Below are 22,238 nucleotides of genomic sequence, written 5' to 3'. Positions count from 1 at the left end.
TCCATATATAGATTGAAAAGGTATGGAGACAGGATGCATCCCTGATGCACTTCTTTCCTAATTTTAAACTATGTTATGTTTCCTTGCTCTGTTCTGACAATTACCTTCTATTCCAAGTATTGGTTTCACATGAGCACAGTCAGTTATGCTGGGATTCCCATTCTTCTCAAAGTTAGCAACAATTTGTTGTGATCTATACAGATAAATGCTTTTGCATAGTGAATAAAAACAGACATTCCTTTGGTACTTTGCTTTCAGCCAAGATCTATCTGACATTGGTGATAATACCTTTAATGCCATGACATCTTTTAAATCCCGCTTGTATTTCTGGTAGTTCTTTACCAATATGCTGTTCAGTTGTTTCTGGTTAATCTTCGGCAGAATTTTGCTTGTGTGTGGTATTAGAGATATTGTTCAATATTTTCCACACTCTGTCAGACCCCCTTTTTTTTGGATTGAAGTAACTATGGATCTCTTCTAAGCTGTTGGGCAAATAGTTGTCCTCCAAATTTGTTTTGCACAACCTGGTAAACATATTCGTGGCAGCATATGTTTATTGAAATATGTCAAAAGGCATACTCTCAATTCCTCAGGACTTGTTTTTTGCCAATTCCTCCAAAGTTGCTTGAACTTTCTCCTTAATCACCATTGCCTCTTGATCATATGCTGTTTTATGAAATTCTTCTGTGTCAGCCAATTCTTTTTGTGAATTTTTTTTTCTTTCAGTGACTCTCTATACTCCTGTCTTCTTTTAATGCTTTCTGGATCATTTTCTATTCTTCCCATAGTATTGTAACTCAAGGCTTGAATTTTTTTCTTCTTCTTTTTGTTAATTTTAATAAAAATTTACAGAGACTTTGGACTTCCATTCATTCATTGTTGCACTTTTCTCCCTGCAAGGCTTGAATTTGTTCTTCAGTTCGTTCAGCTTAAGGAATACCAAGTGAGTTTGGCTCTTTTGATTCTCCGATTCCAGTTCTTTGCATATTTCTTTATAATACTTTGCTTTGTCTTCCTGTGCTGCCTTTTGAAATCTTCTGTTCAGCTCCTTCACATCTTGATTTCTTCCCTTTGCTTTGGCTTCTCAGTGCTCTAGTGCAACATTCAGAGTCTCTTCTGACATCCATCCAAATCTTTTCTTTCTCCTCTGTGTAATGGCCTTTTGCATTTCTTCATAGATTATAAACTTGATAACCTCCCACAGCTCATCTAGACTTCATTCATTAGTTTTAAAGGTCTCAAATCTGTTCCTGAGATGGTTTTGAAATTCAGATGGGATAGACTCAAGGTCTAATTGTGGTTCCTGTGAATGTTACTTAATTTTCTTCAGCTTCAGTTTGAACTTGCATCTGAGTAGGTGATAGTTCCACAATCACCACCTGGCCTAGTTTTCACAGCTGATATTGAGCTTCTCCAATGATTCTTTCCACATATATAATCAAACCGATTCCTGTGTATACCATTAGGTAAAATCTATGTGTATAGTCTGTGTTTATGTAGAAAATACAGAAATTAACAAACTCTGGAAAGCCTTTTGGACCCATGATAGTGATTCTCTCAAAATAATTGGATTTTTTTGGCTCACTGTTGTGTCATTTGACTCAAAAGGCACAGTCTTTGTTTATGCTTGGTCTGAGTCATGTCACCATGTTCAATATTAATAGAAAGAGTTAAAGAAGTGACCTCTTTCTTCACATATAGTATGGAAGACTTGATGCTTCTCAGGTGGGCTTAAAGATTTCAGAGACAATGAGATTCTCAGTCTTAGTTGGTCAAATAGATACTGTAAACTTGCTGTTGGTTAGGTGCCATTGTGTCAATTATGATTCATAGTAATCCTTTGAACAACAGGTGGAAACCTTGTTCTATGGTGAGCCACCACCATATTTGTAGTCATTCCAACCCATTATTATACTTACTGGGTTATTCCACTCATTGACCTTCTACTTTTCCCAGCATAGTATGTTTTTTCTGATGACATACCCAAGGTATGTGAGATGAAGTTTCACCATCCTTGCCTCTAAGGAACATCTTAGTTGCTCTTCCTCAAACATAGATTTGGTGTTTTGGCAGTCCAAGGGATATTCTTTTTTACTAACACTACCATTTTAAAGGTATCAATCTTCAGTTTTATTTATTGCTTGCTCAATTTTCAGATGCATATAAAGCAATTGAAAATTCAATGGTTCTTGTCAGGCACACCTTAGTTTTTCAATATCCTTTCTCTTTACCACTTTAAAGAAGTCCTTGACAGTAGACTTCCCCAATGCAACAAGTCTTTAGATTCCTTGATTGCTGCTTCAATGGGTGTTGATTGTGAATCCAAGTAAAATGAATAATTTCAATCTTTTCTCCATCTATCAATATATTATATATTGGCCCAGTTGTAAGGATTTGTATTTTCTTGATCTTACGGTGTAATCCATATTGCTTTTGCTGTGTGTTGTCAGGTCAGAGCCAACTCATAGCTGATCCTCTAGTAGGTTATCAGAGGCTGTGACTTTCATAGGAGGAGACTGGTCATCTTTCTCCCTGTGAGCAGCTGATGGATTTCAACTGTGTGGCTTTGGGTTGTAGTACCACTAAGGCACAATAGTGCCTATATTATGGCTGTGTAAGATGGGCAATCTCCTCCCATGCGATTAATTTGTCTCTGAAAACCCACTGTAGGTTCAGCTATGGGTCAGTTCCGACTCTATAGGGCACAACAACAAAACAACAATGTCATAATACAGTGCTGGTGTATTATCAGGAAGTTGTGAAGTAAAGATACACGTGCTGCGATGACATAATAAGATGCAGTGGGGCTATAATATATCACATTACAACCTACATGTTACAGGATGGTGATACTGTGCAGCGCTGTCTTTTGTAGAGCTTATTTGTAATATCATAACATGTGCAGGTAGTTATTTTGGTGTTAAGTCCCCATTTTGTAGTGGCGTAATCTTTGGTCATATGCTGTTGCAGACTTTTTATTGCTAAGTGTAACTGTGTCACAGTGTTATGGTTTCAGCTTTCCAGGGTGTTAGAGGGTCATAGTGCCTTTGTAATGTTTTCGTTTTGTGATCCTGCATTACAATGAGGTAAGTGAGCTATGTATGGCATTACCTGGAGGAAGTTCCATCTGGTTTGAGATACTAGAAATTCTTTCCATTTCAGTGACCAAGACACTGTTGTTACCTTGTAATGGTCCATTTCTTCCCAAAATCCCAGAGGTGTCTCCAAATAGCACTGCACATATCTTTTTACAAAGGCATAAATACACTTGGGAGACCTAATAACCATAATCTCTGCTATCTGTCATTTGTTTCCTTCTGTTTGCCATATAAAAGCACATTATCAGGTGAGTCCACCCTATCCCCAAGGACCCATGAATCCATCCCACTCCCACCTACCCATTCTCCTCCAGGGACCAGCCAGAGGAAGAGTTCTGCAAGTCTTCATGAGTTTGCTCTGCATCCTGCCGACCCAGCTGTCTCCAAAGGCTAACCAGCACAGAGGAGAGCACCCTGCTATCTGTCAAGACTAACTAGCAGAGAGGGAAGAGCCCTTAGGCCCACTCAGACCAGCCAGCAGTGAAGGAAATGCACCATGAATCAGCCCCACTTCCAGGATCTCAGGAGTTTTTCCTACACCCACCTGCCCATTCTCCTCCAGGGACCAGCTAGCACAGAGAAAATAACTATTTTGGTTCCCCTTGAGTCTACTCTGCCCCCCACTACCTCCAGGAACCACCCAGCAAAGAGGAGAGCATCCTATGGGCCACCAAGACCAGCCAGCAAAAAGGTTAATGCTTTTCCAATCTCCCTAACCAGCCAGAAAAGAAGGAAGTGCCCCAAAGGCCACCCCACCTGCAGGTACCAGGACCAGCCAGCAAAGGCCTCATGGGCCATCTATGAGTCCACCCCACCTCTACCCACCTGCTTCTCAGGGCCAGCCAGCAGTAGAGAATCACCTTGCTGACCAACTTACACAACCAGAGAAGAAGTTTGGCACATGAACAGGGAATATAGGGATGAACAGCAAATGCTCAAATTCTGTAACTCTATCACTAGTAACATAATGATAAGGAAGGGGCAATTTCCTGCACAGAAACAACAGAATCTACCTCATACATACTATGAAGAACCTCATATGATGTCAAGGAAGTAACATTCACAGTTGAACATTATTAAAAAACAAAACTAACCTTCTTAAAAATGTAGACCAGATCACAGACTCAACAAACACCCCAGGACTAGAAAGGCAGAAAAAATACACCGACATAGATGCTCTAGAAATGGTACTGAAGAAATTACAAATGATGGAAGATGTTGAAACTGTAAGTAAAGAGCAACAAGAAATTTAAAAATCATTATAGGACAGAATTCAACCAATACAGTACTAGAAACATTAGAAGAGTACAAAAATACAATCCATAAAAGCATTTTACAACATTTCAAACAAGGATCTCATAACTGACATTTCAGACAAGGGTCTCATAAGTAAAATTTCCAGAATAGTGTAAGGAAAATAGTACACAAAAAAGATTGCATTATGAAATTGTAAATAATACAATTACAAAATGGACAAAAGAAAATCTTTTCATAAAGAGAACATTCAGATGGCAAGCAAACACATGAAGAAATGTTCGCAATCACTGGCAATCAGAGAGATGCAACAAAATGAAACTGTTCTGAGACATTTTGTACTTTTCATATTAGAAGCTTGCATATGTAGTATTAAATTCGTTCTCCAGTGTTTTCTAAAAAACCAAAACCACTTACCCTCCAGGATCTAACTGTGCCAAGCTAAAGGCTCATCCTCAGGCAGGACCAGACTGACTTTTAAATATAAAGGCCCACCCACCAGATTCTGTTTGCCTACACAAAAGGCTTCCCACCTACAGCTGATTGTGAATGAAATCGGAAACAGTTAATCAGTTCCCACCCACAGCTGATTATAAAAGAGATCAGATACAGTTAACAAACTTCCTATTGTGTTTTTCACAATTAACAACCACCATTAACACCTTGGTACCAGAAGTCAGGAAATAAAGAGATGCATAGCACTGGGAAAATCTGCAGTTAGGGACCTTTCCAAATTATTGAGGAGTAATGATGTCAGTCTAAGGACTAAGGTACTTCTGAGTCCGACCATAGACTTTCCATCTGAGACCTGAACAATGAATAAGGATGACCAAAAAAGAATTGACACCTTTGAGCTGTGGTACTGGAGGAGAGCACTGAACATCCCATGGAGGGCTAAGAGAATAAATAGATATATTTTGAAGATGGTGCAACCAGAGTGCTCTCTGGAGGCAAGAATGATGAGGCTTCACCTCACATACTTTGGACATGTTGCTAGGAGATGCTATTCCTTGGAGAAGGACATGAGATGTTGGGAAAAGTGGAGGTCCACTGAAAGAGAGGAAGACCCTCAACCAGGTGGACTGATACAATGACTGCTACAATGGGCTCTTGTGTGTCAGGAAGTGTGAGGATGGTGCAGGATAGGACAGTGCTCAGATCTGTTGTTCATAGGGTCACTATGAATCGTGCTCGACTTGATAGCACCTAACAACAACAACATTGTTTTTTGAGGTTTTTTATGTGATTGTAAACTGAGGAGGACCTGAAGCGCTTGCTGCAGAAGGTCAAGGACTGCAGCCTCCTATATGGATTGAAGCTCAACATCAAGAAAACAAAGATTCTCACCACTGGGCCAATTGGCAGCATCAGTATGGACAGTGAACCTTGTCCTTTACTGTATCATCCTCATAATCTCTAACACACTGGTGCCCACCATTAACACCTTGCCCCACACTTTTAAATTAACGACAGTGCTTAGAAACACATTTGTTACCATCCCTTGCAGCAAAGTGTTATTAAAGTAACTATTTCAGATCATCTTGTTAAGGGTCTTCTGCTCCTTCACTGACCCTCCACCTTTCCAAGTATGATGTCTTCCTACTAATTGTTGTTGTTATGTGTCGTTGAGTCAACTGCGACTCTAAGTGACCCTGTGCACAATAGATCTGAACCCTCCCCTATCCTGAGCCAGTCTCACTGTCTCCAACACATCTACCCCCATTATGCTAGTTACTATCTCAATCCATCTCATCCCGGGTCTTCCTCTCCTGTGCTGTCCCTCCATCCTCCCAAACATGATGCCCTTCTCCAAGGACGGGTCCCGCCTGGCCCCGTACCCAAAGTATGTGAGATGGTGTTTCAAAATCCTAGCCTCCAAGGAGCAATTTGACTTCGCCCTCTCCAAGACTGTTTGTTCTCTTGGCAGTCCATGCTATGGTCAATACTCTTCTCCAGCACCACAAATCAGAGACATTGATTCTTCTCCTAATTAGTTCTGTTGTTGGTTGTCATGTGCTGTCTAGTGGCCTGCAATTCATAATGACCCTATGTACAACAGTCCTCAGCCCTGCTCCATACTGTGCCAATCTTATTGTCTCTGATACACCAACCCCCATTACCCCACTCACTGAATGAATCCATCTTATTGAGGATCTTCCTCTCTTGCACTGGCACTCCACCCTCCCAAGCATGACGTCCATCTCCAAGGACTGGTCCCACCTTGCAACATGTCCAAAATATGTGAGACAAAGCTTCAGAATCCTTGTTTCCAAGGAGCAGCCTGGTTTCACCCTCCCCAGGACAAACTTGTTTGTTCTCCTAGTAGTCATCCATGCTATACTCAGTACTCTTCTTGAGCACCATAGCTCAAAATCATCAATTTTCTTTCTATCATCCCTAGTCATTGTCCAGCTTTCTGATGCAAAGCAAGTAATTGCAAAGACCTTGGCCTATATCAGGCACACCTTAGTCTCCAGGCTAACATCATTGCTCTTCAGTACTTTGGCGAGGTCTCTGATGGCAATGTAATTTGTCTTTTAATATCCTGGCTGCTGGTACCAAGAGTATTGACTGTGGAGCCAAGCAAAACGAGGCTGTTAACAACCTTAATCTCTTCACCATCTTTCATGATGCTGCCAATCGTCCAAGTGGTGAGAATCTTTGTTTCCTTGATGTTGAGCTTCAATCAATCCATACTGAAGGCTGCAGTCCTTGACCTTCTGCAACAAGCGCTTCCGGTCTTTCTCAGTTTCAGCAAGCAGGGTTGTGTCATCTGCATAACACTGATTGTTGATGATTCTATCTCCAACCCTGATGCCACTTTTCTCTTCATAGAGCCCAGACTCCTGGATAATCTGTCTCACATATAGATTAAAAAGATATGGAGATAGGACACATCCTTGATGTACACCCTTCCCAATTTTGAACCATATAGTGTTTTCTTTCTCTGTTCTGATGACTACCTCCTGGTCCAAGTATAGGTTTCACATAAGTACAATCAAGTGTTCTGGGATTCCCATTCTTCTCAGAGTCAGCCACAGTTTGTTGTGATCTACACAGTCAAGTGCCTTTGCATAGTCAATGAAACACAGACAGACATTTCTCTGGTACTCTCTGCTTTCAGTCAAGATCCAGCTGACATTAGCTACTGTATGTCATGTAAAATTAAGCCCTTTGCATTAACATTTCATTGTGACCCAAATATCCTAATTATACTGTTTCACAAATGAGGAAATTGGCAGAAGCTTTAGGTAACTTAACCAAAGTTATACAGTTTATAAATGGCAGAGCTGAGATTTTAATCCAAGTCCATCTGCTTCCAACACATGTTTATTTAGTCACTGTGCTGAATTTCCTTCTTCAGCAGTGTAGTGACTATTCATTCAGAGTTCACTGAGAGAGATTTAACTGACAAATTCCGGCATCCTGCCCTAGCTCTCCCTCGAACTGTATCTTCACTTTGTCCTGGAGCCAGGGGTCCTCACTGCTCTCTGCAGAGGAGGGGATGAAGAAGAAACATTCCTCTAGGCCCGGAAGAAATACAAACATATTTGGGAAGGATGCTGCTGCCACTCAAACCATACTCCCCAGAGCTCGGACAGGATGAGGGGTCTATAAATAATCATAAGTGTGTGAAGAGATTCTCTCCCCTGGGGCTTCCTTTGCTAAAGGTTGATAGTAATTGATGAGGCTACAGGGAAATGCCAATCCTTCTGCTCTTAGAGCCAGGTGTGGTTATTTACAGAAATGTCACTTTCCCGAACCCTTCCTCCCCTTTCTGCTAGAGGCTCAGAGACCAGCAAATACCAATTTACTGCTGCCCCAGGCACAAGGTAATGAGCCACCTGTATAACCCACTGCTTGCAACCCAGACTCATGGCCCTGGCTAAGAGCAGGCTGCTGCTTTGGAAATTCGGAAACAAAGAGAAAGAGAGAGGCTAAAAGCTAACCCCTTCCAAGCAAAAGGAGGGCAAGCAGCCTTCCTCTAGCCATAGCACCATTTCAATGAAATCTGGAGTTTTCACAATGCCTATCTCATAGCACAAGGAAGTAAAAGGACCACTGGAATAGAAATCAGGGAATGTAGATTCCGACCCCAAATGGACCATCTGTTAGACGATCAATACCTAGGTCCTAGTTTCCACATCTGTAAAACAGACCTAAGCTCTGTCAAAGGTGAGGCACAAAAGGACTTGGAAAAGAATAAATTAAACTTTTATCAGAGAAATTATTTTGTGAATAATATCTTCCTTACAGTCATTATTATAACACTGGCCCAAAAGTGATTGGACACATGATTTTTTTTAAAAAAAATCTTTATTCTTAAGTTGTTTCCTTCTTATAGCAAGCTTATAGGAAAGAGCAGAATTTTCCAGAGAGTTCCTAAGGTAGGCTGCCACATCTCTCACCTGTAAGGAAAGAGTCAATCTTTGCATAAGCTGTCAAGCACTTATCTATTATGCCAGTAGGGCTTCCTTGAAGAAATGATGAGCCTTGGGAAATACTATATAACCACACTGAAAACGCTCCTCATCCCTCGCCTAGGCATTGTTGGTCATTGGCAAGGGACAAGGCCCAAATGCAGCATACAAATTTGACTTTTCAGGTCATTTAAATTGTGAGTGATGTTCATGCTGTTATAACAATGTTTATAAACACACACATCCTAAAGTAAATAAAATGTTTTGGAGAATCAAAGGGCAGAAGCATCTTACAAGGTTATTCTAATCAGTTTGAAGCTCTGCACAGAAATATTATACCTCACTCAACCAGTAATGAATGGAAAATTGTTGTGCTCCATTCTAACTAAAGACAATCCTGAAAGACCACACTAAGCCGTCTCTCGTCGTTGCCTAAATGGTAAGGAGGCCAATGGGAGTGGGATTTGCAAGCATTCAGACATTTCAGTTAAATGTTCCAGCTTCTGGTGGGGCTCTGCAGTGGCACCCAAACTTCCCTTAGAAAGTGGCTCTTCTTGGTGCTACACACCCTCTGCAGCTCCTATAAACTCTCTCAGCTCTAGAAAATTATGACACTTGGGCTGTTTTCTTAAAGATCATAGTATTCTCAGTCTATGACTGGTTCTCATTTAAAGAACTCGGACTTTTAGGGACCAAGTTAGAGTCAACAGGATTTGATGTCCAAAAGGAAGTATTTCTTCCTCCTTTGATCAGTGTCTTCAGTTACCGAGTCCTTTTGTGTTTCCACAGCGTGAGCATGTGCTTGAAGAATAGGCACAAATGTAATGATGCTGTCTATCCAGACGGAGCACAGCAGCTTCACTCTACTCAGAAAAGGCTTCCCTCCACCCCTTTCTTCTAAAGGTCTTGGCTTACAAAAGTCTCAATTTAAAATATTTTTTAAAGCTACTTAGTTTTATTTCTTTCTGTACAAGAAAATGTTTAAGAAAAAATTCAACTTATCTGATTTTATTACTACAGACAAGACACAGTGAGTATTGTTCTAAGTAATAATAATTAAAAAATCAAATGAAACTCATTGCCATCGAGGCAATTTTGATTCAGTAACCTAATAAGACAATAGAAAAGTGCCCAACAGGGTTTCCAAGAATAATCTTTACAGAAGCATATTGCTACATCTTTCCCCCATGAGTGGTGGCTGGGTTGAAGGAGCTATCTTCTGAATTAAGAGCCAAGCACCTGACTACTGAACTATCATGTTTCCAAGTGATATCAATAGCATTTATGAAATATTTTCTATTTAAGATCTCTGGTCATCTAGTAATAAGAAATTGTGCTGCCAACTTAAAGCCATCTAGTATGACCCTACTAGCTGCTCCACAGGAGAAAAGAGGGCAATCTCCACTTCTATAATTTACAGCCTCTAAAAACCAGTTGGAAGATTGGTAATGAATCAGTTCAGACTTGATGGCAAACAACAACAACATTTAGGTGTTGAAGTCCTTGAGTGGTACAAAACACTGGCACAGGACCCACCTATTCCACTGCTTGGAATATACCCCGAGAAAATGAGAACTGAGGTACAAACAGAGACTTGTACACCAATGTTCATAGCAGTGTTATTCACCATCACAAGAACATGGAAACAGCTCAGATGTTCAACTACAAACGAATGGATTGAGAAATTATGATATATTCACAGGATGGAATACTATGCAGCACATAGGAGCAATGATTTTGTAAATTACTACCTAACTTGAGAGGGACTGAAGAGTATTGTGCTGAGTGAAATAACTCAGTCCCATTATGACAAATACTGTATAAAACCATTATTGTTGAATGAGTATAAAGACCCAAGAAGGAGGGGAGGGCAGAAGCAGAGGGGTGAGGGTGGACAGGAGGAGGTTAATCAGAGGGCCATATAATCTGATGGGGGGGGGTGTGTGTGTGAAGGAAATAGGAAAGATCTGGTGTGAAAAACAATGTATTCAAACTCTGAAAATAAACAAGTAAAAAAAATATATAAAAGTCAAATTCACACACATAACCCACAAGATCCTTCCAAATCTAGACTTACCAGCCTATGTAGTCTCAGATTGGTCTTCTCCTTGACTCAGCACCCTACTTATTGTGTATCTTAAGACAAACAGCAGCAAGCATCACTTGATACATCTAGAACTTCTAGACAGAAGAGTCAGCCAATGTGCCCAGTCTTCTAGTCTATTTGTAGAGAAAGGTGTTTGAGCTATAACACAGTTGGAAGTATTATGAGTCAAAAGATACCTCTACCACTTTATTCTTCATCTTTATTGAGAAAATGTGAAAATGGCTTTGATCTAGGAAAGGAAAAGTAAATAAATATTTTGGATACAGCCACCAATGGGTCTAGGCCAAGAAGCCATGCATAGAGGAAATTGCTAGGAAACGTCAGCTGCTAGCAAATGGATGTTCTTGGAACTCCTACTCCATGAAAGTCAGTTTGTGCACGACTAACTCTGAGTGAGGACAGGGCTAGATGTTATCGAGGACCCATGGAAATTGCAGCCTCTTTGAAGAGTAAATAATCTAATTGACACAGAGACTTGTAGTGATGGGGACAGGTGTGTCAGAGATCGTGAGGTTGGCTCAGGATAGGGCAAGGTTCAAAGCTATTTATCATAGTATTGCTATGAGTTGCAGTTGACTTGATGGCACATAATAACCCTATTTCCAATTAATCTAAAAAGATGACCCAGCATCAATGCTTTGTCAAATTCAACTGTCTCCATGCCAAATCCACCACTTGTGTGTGATGGTTTGCATGTTGCTATGAAGCTGAAAGTTGTGTTATCAATATTTCAAATATAAGCAGAATCACCCATGGTAACAGGTTTGAGAGAGCTTCTATATTAAGATGGCTTAGGAAACAGGGCTAGCCATCCATTTCTGAAATAATAAATCCTTGAAGACTATGAACGACAATGAGACAATGCCTGATATAGTGCTAGAAGTGGAGACCCTCAGAGTAGAAGTCATACAATGTTTTGATCATAGAACTAAGGAAGAACTGATTCCTTAAAGTCTTTATGGCAAGCATGGAGTGAAGCAAAGGTCCTTGATCGGCCAATGTGGCAGGATTCAAAATTAGGAAAAACATCTGCAAATAGTCATTAAAAACTGGACCATGAAAAGTATGAAGTATGAATCCAGAAAGTCTAGAAGTTGTCAAAAAGTAAATGGAACACATAAAGAGTGACAATATCCCAGGCATTAGTGAGCAGAAATGGATTAGTATTGGTAATGTGAACTGGATAATCATATGATCTACTATGCTGTTGTTGTTGTTGTTAATGTGCTGTCGAGTCGCTTGCGACTCATAGCGACCCTATGTACAACAACCCTAAACTCTGCTCTGTCCTGTGCCAATCACACCGTCCCCGATACACCCCTCCCAATTACCCGTCACTGAATCAATCCACCTCATAGAGGACCTTCCCCTCCTGCGCTGTCCCTCCACCCTACCAAACATGATGTACCTCTCCAAGGGCCAGTCTCTCCTTACAACATGTCCAAAGTATGTTAGACAGAGCCTCAGAATCCTTGCCTCCAAGGAACCACCCGGTTTAACCCTTTCCAGGACAAATCTGTTTGTTTTCCTAGCAGTCCATGGTATTCTCAATTCTCTTCTCCAGCACCACAGCTCAAAGGCATCAATTCTCCTATCCTCCTTGGTCATTGTCCAACTCTCTGATGCATAACAAGTGATTGCAAAGACCATGGCCTGTATCAGACACACCTTAGTCTCCAGAGAGACACCATTGCTCTTCAGTACCCTGGAGAGGTCCCTAACAGCAGACTTTCCCAAGGCAATACGTCTTTTAATTTCCTGGCTATTGGTGCCAAGAGTATTGACTGTGGAGCCAAACAAACTAAAGCTGTGAATAATCTCAATCTCTTCACCATCCGTCCTGATGCTGCCAATTGGTCCAGTGGTGAGAATCTTTGTCTTCGTGACATTGAGCCTCAGTCCATATTGGAGTCTGCAGCAAGCATATTGACCCTCTGAAGCAAGAGCTTCAGGTTCTCCTCAGTTTCAGCAAGCAGGGTTGTGTCATCTGCATAACGCAGACTGTTGATAGATCTTCCACCAATCTTGACCCCACATTTCTCCTCATAGAGCCCAGCCTCCCGGATGATCTGTTCTGCATACAGGTTGAAAAGGTATGGAGATAGGACGCATCCCTGGCGTACGCCCTTCCCAATTTTGAACCCTGCAGTGTTCCCAACACACCAGTTCTACAGGACACATCTTGCAGGACACATCACCTTTGCTTGGGAAACATTACCACTAAACTTCAGAGACAATGGTCACAACAAAAGAAACTACCAGTAGCTGACATATTTGGAATCACAGAAGCCAATGAAGCTTCAGATATAAGCTATCAGATCAAGGGCTGGTTAATGGGAGATAGATGTGAAGGGAGTGGGTAGAAGTGGATGGGTATCTTGGTGGATGGTGGAGCAGGGAAATAAGTGGGTAAAGACATATGTGCCAAAGGCAGGGACAACACTGATACTAATGGTTAACTCCACAATAAGGGATATATCTTTCACTTTTTCTATAAAATGCTGGTCTGTCTGCTACTTCTCTAAATCAGAACATTCAGATTAAGACAGACTAGGAAGAGGGATTGGCCATCCACTTCTGAAATAGCAGGCCTCTGAAAACACTATCTACTATGCCAGGAATGATAAAATTGAAGAGGGAAAGTGTTGCATGAACCATCAAAAAAATATCAAGATTTACCCTGAAGTAGCATGATGTAGGTAATATAATAATATTCAAATGCATACAAGGAAAGTCTAATAATATGACTATTATTTAACACTCCTATAAATCACTAAAACAGATCAAGATGAAGAAATTCAATATTTCAACCAACTTCTATACTCTGAAATTGATCGAGCATGAAATAAAATGCATTAACAATTCCTGGTGATTGGAATGCAAAAGTTGGAAAGTCAGAACATGAAAAAAGAAACACCAAAAATTCAAATTGGTAAATGGAAAATATGCCTTTGGTGACAGAAATGAGATCATATGACAGAATTTTGTATAATCCATTGCAAATAACTGTTTTCTTTTTTTAAAGTACTTTTTATTGTTCTTTGAATGAAAGTTTACAAATAAATTGGTTTTTTATGCACACTTTCATGCATATTTTCTCCCTCCCCCTCCATTCAATCCATAATGCATATCCTGTTCCTGATTGTTATTGTAATACATTCCGTGTCTGATCATCCATTCAGTTAAAATTGCTCTTCTCTTTCTTCCAAATGCAGTTTTCATTATCTATCTACTCTTTTCCTGTTCTTCCCACCACCCTACCCCTTATAACCATCCTGTTTGAGTAACAATGGTCTCATACAAGGGATTTATATGTAAAATTCATAGAATTCTACAACATCTCATCTGGAAAAAAGGCAAACAATCCAATTACAAAATGGGCACAAGGTTTGAAAAGACTCTTCACCAAAGAAAATATTCAGCTAGCCAACAAATGAAGAAATGCTCAGTATTATGACTTACTGTTGTTGTGTACTATTGAATCAGAACTGACCCATAGCTGACCCTCCAGTGGGTTTTCAAAGGCATTTAGTCCCACAGTCAAAGATTGCCCATCCCTCTTCCACAGAGCAGCTAGTGGATTTTAGCTTCGCACCACGTACCTTCAGGATCACAGCCCAGCATCTAGCCACTAGGCCATCAGAACTCCCTTAGCTACTAGAGAGATGAAAATTAAAACAAAAATGAGATATCACTTCACTCCAGCAACATTAGCAAAGTTCAACAGGACAATAAACAACAAATAGCACTAAAGATGCAAAGACTGGAGCTCTTATTCACTGCTGATGGGAATGTAAAATGGTATAACCACTATTGAAGGCAGTCTGGTGCTTCCTCAAAAAGTTGAAAGAAATACTACTGGATCCTGCTATTCCACTACTGGGAATATACTCTAAGGAAATCAGAGATATGACACAAATAGATGAATGAATGTACAACCATGTTTACTGCAGCATAAATCATAATAGCAAAGAAATGGAAAGAGTCCATGTATCCATCAGCAAAATAATGTATAGAGAAACCATGGTACATTCATACAGTGGAATATTATGCCACATTGAAAAAATAATAAAAAACTAGTGAAACACTACGAAATATAGATGAGCTTAGAGGATATCATTTTGAATGAAATAACTCAGATACAAAAGAACAAATGCTGTTTAAAAGCACTATAAATAACTTCTGGAAGAGGTGCAAATGACAACTATACATATAGACTTCATCAAATGCAATTTGCAGGAATCTAAAAGACTATATTTGTGGAAAGAGACAATAGAGAGGCTCAATATCATCAGTTAGAAAAAGGCCAAGAGTTGATAATAAAATAGTTCAAATGCATGTTATATTGAAACAGAAGAAAGTTAAAGCAAGTCTACAAGAGCCAAAATATGTCCTGTAATATGTACCTCTTGATCTTAAAGATCATCTCAAGAATATATGTGATGTACTGAACACTCATGACTGAAAACCAATTTGTGGGATCATATCAAGCACATCATGCTTGGAGAAATCACAAGATCAATAAAAGACAAGAAAGAGAAAAAAAACCCCAAATAGGTTTTAGAAGAGACTGGAACTTTTTCTAGAACACAGAGAAACTAAAGGAAGAAAAAAAAAATGCAAGAGAGCTGAACAAAAGGTTTCAAAAAGTAGCTCAATGTTGGGGAATGTTGGGGAGGAAGGGAGGGCCTCTGGCCAGGACAGATCGCCTATCTCTGGATAAGTGCAAGCCTCCCAATGGCCTTTAACACAGGATAGAGAAAGCTCTCCTATGTTTGGCTGTACCTGCTTGAGAAAGCTTGCCACCTGGGAAGACGGCTGCCGCATCTGTTGAGCTGGGAGTATTCCACATGAGGCTGAGGTTCTCCTATCCAATCCACATGTCCCACGTCTGCAAGCCCACCCTATCTCGTCTTTCTCTTTACTTGCTCATATATAAGTGCACTGCAGCACCCAATAAAATTGAGCTGGATTGACTCTCTGGATGGCTCCTAGAGTGGTGTGTCTCTGTCCTGTTTCCCCCCCATCTGGATGTTGCTGTTTGTTGCAGGTGAATGGACAGTGGCAGTTCAAGGAAATGAAAGCATTATTATAAAATGTAAAAAAACTGATATTAGAAAACCAAAAAGTAAGGCTACACATGGCATTTCTTAAGCTGAAAGAACTGAAGAACAAATTCAAGACCTGAGTTTCATACTGAAGTATTCTATCGGTAAAATGCTGAATGACACAGAAAGCATCAAAAGAAAAAAGATAATACACCAAGCTATTATATAAAAAAATTTATTGATACATAATTACTTCATGAGAGAGAAGAAGGCAGGAAGACCCTCAAAAAGACATATTGACATAGTGACTTCAACAGAACACTCCAGAGATTGTGAGAATGGTGCAGGACCAGCATTCCCCTCTGTTGTACACAAAATTGCTAAGTCCGAGCACATTTGCCAAGTGAATCTGATGTTTAGAAGGGTTCAGAGTCACTGCCCTATAGTGAGATAAGCTCTCTAAAGCTTTGAATTGCCTAAAATTCTGATACCTAGGATCATTATTGTCATCTAATAAAAAAGGAAGTCACAGCTCCTATACCTACCTGAACACCAGCACCTGAACTATTTAAAGCAGGTAGCATCTTGTTACTTTGTGCCATCTAGTTGGTAACACCTTATAGCTGACTCTTTAGGGATAGATTGCACAGGAGGAGATAAAACCACCTGTCTTTGGGTTGACGGTGTAATTCCCGGTCCACTAGACTACCACACCTCCCCATCTAAGACATTTTGTTGCTATTGTTGTTTTTAGATGTCATTGAGATGACCCTATGAACAACAGACTTGAACCCTATCCTATTCTGTGCCATCATCATCACCTCTGTCACATGAGTTAATTGCTGTCATTTCTGTCTACTCAGCTCATTGGAAGGTCATCTTCACTTTTGTTGATCTTCCACCTATCCAAGCATGATGTCCCTTTCCAAGGAATATCCTCTCCTTTAAACATGCCCAAAGAATAGGAAATGAAGCTTTTCAATCTTTGCCTCCAAGAAATACTGTGGCTGACACATGAAGAAGTGCTCAAAATCACTGGCAATAAGAGAGATGCAAAACCCACAATGAGATACCATCTCACTCCAGTAGCAGTGGCAAAGTTTAACAGGATAGCAAGTAATAAATGTTGGAGAAGATGTGGAGAGATAGGAATACTTATATACTGTTGGTGGGACTGTAAAATGATTCAACCATTCTGGAAGGCAGTATGGCATCTTCTAAAAAAAAAAGAAAAAATGAAGATAGAAATTCCATATGACTCAGCTATTCTACTACTTGGAATATATCCCAAAAAAATGAAAACTGAGACCCAAATGGAGATTGTACAACAATGTTCATAGCATTATTCACCATCACAAGAACATGGAAATAGCTCAAATATCCATCCACAATCAAATGGAATGAGAAATTATGGTACATTCACATGATGGAATATTATGCAACACGCAGGAGCATTGATTTTTTTTTAAACTTTTACCCTACTAGTTTATTTATAAAATTTGAACACATTGTTTTCAAGAACAAATTCTTTCCATTTTCCTCACCCCCACACCCATCAAATTGTATAGCCCCATGATTAATGCCCCCTTGTAGATCCTCATCCCTCTGCTTCTAACCTCTCCCCTAGCCCCTTGGATCCTTATGCTCATTCTAAAATAATGGTTTTATACAATATTTATCCATGTGGAACTGAGTTAGTTCACTCAGCATAATGCTCTTCAGTCCCTCCCAAGTTAGGTAATAATTTACAAAATCAGAAGCAATGATTTTTATCACGATGTTGCCTATCGGCTCAGTGGTGAGATTTTTATCTTCTTGATACTGAGATACAATCCATTTTGACAGCTGTAATCCTTGATCTTCTGAAGCATTTCAAGCTTTCCTCACTTTCAACAAGCAAGGTTGTGTCACCTGCATACTGAAGGTTGTTGATGAGTCTTTCTTGGATCCTGATGACATATTCCTCTTCATAGAGTCCAGCTTCATGAACTATTTGCTCAGCATACTGATTGAATAGGTATGGAGAAAGGATATATCCCCGACACACACGTTTCCTTATTTTGAACAGTGTTCCCCTGCTCCATTCAAACAATAGCTTCTTTCTTGGTCTAGATATTGATTTCATAAGAGACCAATTAAGGGTTCTAGGATTCTCATTCTTCTCAATGTTAGCCATAGATTGTTATTATCCACACAGTCAGCCGTCTTCACCTAGTCAGTAAAACACAGATTCTTCTGGTATTCTCTGCTTTTAACCAAGATCCATCCATCCGACACAAACAATTATATCTATGGTGCCATGGCCTCCTCTAAGTCCTATTTGAGCTTCTAACAGTTCCCTGTAAATGTGCTTACTATTCTAACCATTTCTGGATGATCTTCAGCAATATTTTACTTGCATGTAATATTAATGATATTATTCAATAATTTTCACATTCTATTGAATTAACTTCATTGAGGACAAAAACAATTATGAATCTCTTCCAATCAGCCAGGCAGCTGTCCTCCAAATTTCTGGTATAGATTGGTGAAAAAGTCCAGGGTTGCAACTGTTAGTTGAAAGATGTCAATTGGTTCTAATGTTTCACCTCAGGGATCCAATCTATAGAGCAGATTGTGTAGGCAGAGCTGACTTGGAGCCAAGCAAAGGCTCAGGCAGTTGTTTTCCCCAAGAAGTCATCTCACAAGTCAGTACAATCACCCACCTGGGGCCTTGGCTAATCTTTCCTTGATATTGTTGTTCTCCCTCTAGCTATAGAGTTTGAGGCTATTACCTAGACCAAACAGCTTTCCTTGGGGACAACTCTCCAGCAAGGTTCCCCTCGTCCTACATGTAAAAATTGAGTGCATGTTCTGTAGCTTATTCTGAAAAAAGAGTCTCATTGTTTCAGAGCAAACATTTCCAAGAAGAGAAAATTGTTATTAGATCTATCTTTAGAAAAAATAGCTCTATCAGAGGGAATTTTATTCATAGTAGTATAATATCTTCTAGTCCACAAACTTTTACTGCATTTCTTCCAAATACCAGTGACTGAACTAGGAGGAGGAAATAAAAAGTGAGTGAAAGGTAACCCCTCTTCTCAATGAGCTCATGCACGGAATAGGCTGGTAAGCAGATCATTGGAGGAAAATGGGAAAATGTGACACGAAGGAAATGGCAAAGATATCAAGAGAAGACAGAGACAATTCCTGAACTATGTCCTAAAGATTAACTAGCTGAGGAGGAGGCAGAAGGGTCTATATGAACAATGACTACCTGAATGAAGCTGAACAAAAAAGATTGACTAAGAGAGAAAATCACAAATTGTTAGTGGTAGGACAGAGTATATGACGAAAGGAGTCATAACAGCAAATGCATATCTAATGCTTGCTATGTGGATGACACTGTGTGTGTGATTCTCACAGTAACATAATGAAACAAATAAAGGTTGTCCTAAGCTTTTTTTTGTGCTACCATAACAAAATATCATAAAATGGGTGACTTTAAAGAACAGAAAATTTTTTTTTCCCACAGTTGAGGAACTTAAGCATCCAGATCAGGACCATCCTGATTCTTTCTGAGAATTCGAAAAGAGGACCTGCTCCATGCCCCTCACTTAGCTTCCAGCAGCCATCTGTCCTTAGCGGTCCTTTGCTGCTAGTTGATGTATCTGCTTCCATCATCGCATAACATTCATCTTTTTCTGCATGTATTCCCTTCACTGTATGCTCCTTGTTTATAAGACAGCACTAAAAAGAGATCAAGACTAGCACCAATTCTTTTCTGCTATGACCTCATTTCATTTAATGATAACAAAAGTCAAACCTTATTTGCAGACATTCGCAAATACCAGGGTTAGAAATTCAACAGTTCAATCCAGAACAAAGATTATCACTTGCATTTTAGAGATGAGGGACTCACGGTACCCAGAATGTAAGTAAACTGCCCAATATCCTAGAGCAAATGACAGAGCTGAGGTTCTTACCTACGTAGCCCAGCTCCAGATTACCCCTGCTTCATCACCATGCTCCACTGCCTTCTGTGATAGATTCTTGGAGTAAACCGTGTCTGAAGAGATCGAATGTTACCGTGCAGGGGAAAACGAGCCACCAAAGAGGTTTTTTTTATCAGATTTATTCCATCACATGCATAGAAAGGCAGAATTGAGTGGGAAAGTTTTGGAGCAGAAATAGTCACTAGAATATTGACAATAGACTAAGGGAAATAATAGTCTGAAGCAGCCACTGTAGTGAGAGTGAAAAGGAGAAAGTGAACTTGAAAACAGTTTGGCATCTGGATTGAACTTGGTGATTGATAGAAATCAATGATATAGAATAAAGTCAAGGATGCCATCCGGGTTTCATGTTGGATACAGAACAAGGAGTTAAGACAATATAATGTCAACTTAGGTTCCTCAAAATATATGTGCTATAATGCTACAGTGAGTAAGTTCCATACTAATTCCTCACAACCTCAATTAGTTGTAGGAGGATTAAGGATAGATCCCTAATCCCCAACAACCCTAATTGGATGAAGAGAGAGTTCCCCTAGTGTGTGGCCAGTAATTTCTAGTAAGATAAAAAAGAGGAAAGTGAGTCAAGGGTGAGGATTGTGGGGAGATCCTCCAGAACACAAAATAATAATCATCTGGAGTCATGTGCATCATTTTTAAACTTGGCCCCTGCACAACAAATATCCTTGATACCAGAAAAAGCCAAGACACATAGAGGTCTTTAGGGAGCACTGGCCCTGCAGATGCTGAAGGAAACAAGGACTTTCCCCCATCACCAACAGAAAGCAGACCTTTCCCTCAAGCTAGCACCCTGGCATTGGACTTGGTGATACAGCGGTAAGGGAGCTCTGTGCTACCAACATGAAGAGGGCATGGGGTTTGAATCCACTAGCTGTTCTAAGAAAGAAAGATTGGCGATCACCTCCTGTGCAATTTACTGCCTCTGAAAACTCATTGGAGGGCCAGCTATGAGTCTGTTAAAGCGTGACGGTATTCCAACAAGAAGAAGCCTCCTAACTGTAAGTGAACAGATTTCTCTTTGTTAAGGCCATTCACATGCGTCATCTCTGTTATAGCAATACTAGGTAACTAAGACAAAGAAGTGCTTGTAAAGTAAGTTTGGAAGCACTAAGTTGGGGGTGTTTGTGGGAGCAGGGACCTAGGATGGGCAATTGGATGTGTGCACAGAGGCAGTCGGCTGTCTAGCCAGGCTGTGCTCTTCAGCTTTGACTGAGCACACCAGTGGAGGTGCAGAGGAATGGCTATGCCAATAGACCCCACTGCCTATCTTTCTCCTTGCCTTTGAGTACTTCTCCACATTATGGGTTATCAGTATCTATCATTTCTCAAATTCTCTAAAGTACTGTGACATTGATTTTTTGGCTGACATTCAGCTATTTCTCTATAGACCAGCAAAGTTAGATTTTCACTTATCAAACTCTATTTATTATTCTAATTTAATTTCTCTGCAGCCAGGGTTAGAAGCTTTTTTTAAAAGTACAGTTATTCTGATCGGAAAGACACAATTGCTTCATACAATCCTGACAGGTCAATTTAAAAATTCAAGAAGCAGAGAGCAGACCTTCCAAGCTCATTTCCGAGAGCTAAAACTCATTCCAGCAGTCCAGGCCCTCTCGGGCAGTTTGCTGAAGTAGTGAAACCCCTTTGACTGCTACTGTAGATTCAGGTTAGGACATTTTAGCCAAATAAACAGCCCCAGAATACCAACTACCTGCTGGTGTTCTCTTGAGCTCTCTCCATCTCAGTCGAAGACAGAAAAACTGGCTTTTCTGATTATAGGAGGTGAGGCTGTTCATTTGTGTCATTCTTGAAGCCTGCCAGAAAGCACACTTCCTTCTGAGTCTGCCTCCAATCAGTCCAGCTACTCCATTTCTTCTCTTTCTTTGCTCTTTGGCTTTTCTCTCATTGTAGCAAAAACACAAATACACAAGTCAACACTAATTATTCAACTGAAAGCACTTTGTATAGCATCTGTGTCATAAAATGTCATCAATGATTCAGCCTAGCATCTCTCATTCATCCTTAAATGGACTTAAGACATCTGTCGCAACCATACAGGACCTCTTGCAGTGTGGTCCGTAGGGTGTAGCATGGCTAATCCGAGTCAGAGCATCTCTAGTGGTACAAATCCATCAGGGAGAAAGATGTATCATCTCCTCTCATTGAATTTACAACCTCTGAAAACCAGCTAGAGAGTCAGATGTGAGTCAGTTCCAACTCAATGGCAGTATGTTGAGTTGGGGTGCTTCCCTCCAAATCTTCCCTTTTTTATTAATATATTTTTTAGATTTTATTTT

The sequence above is a fragment of the Elephantulus edwardii genome, unplaced genomic scaffold (genome assembly GCF_000299155.1).
Source record: "Elephantulus edwardii isolate Elephantulus edwardi_28Jun2011 unplaced genomic scaffold, EleEdw1.0 scaffold00044, whole genome shotgun sequence".
Classification (NCBI taxonomy): Eukaryota; Metazoa; Chordata; class Mammalia; order Macroscelidea; family Macroscelididae; genus Elephantulus; species Elephantulus edwardii.
This window is presented reverse-complemented; position numbering follows the sequence as displayed.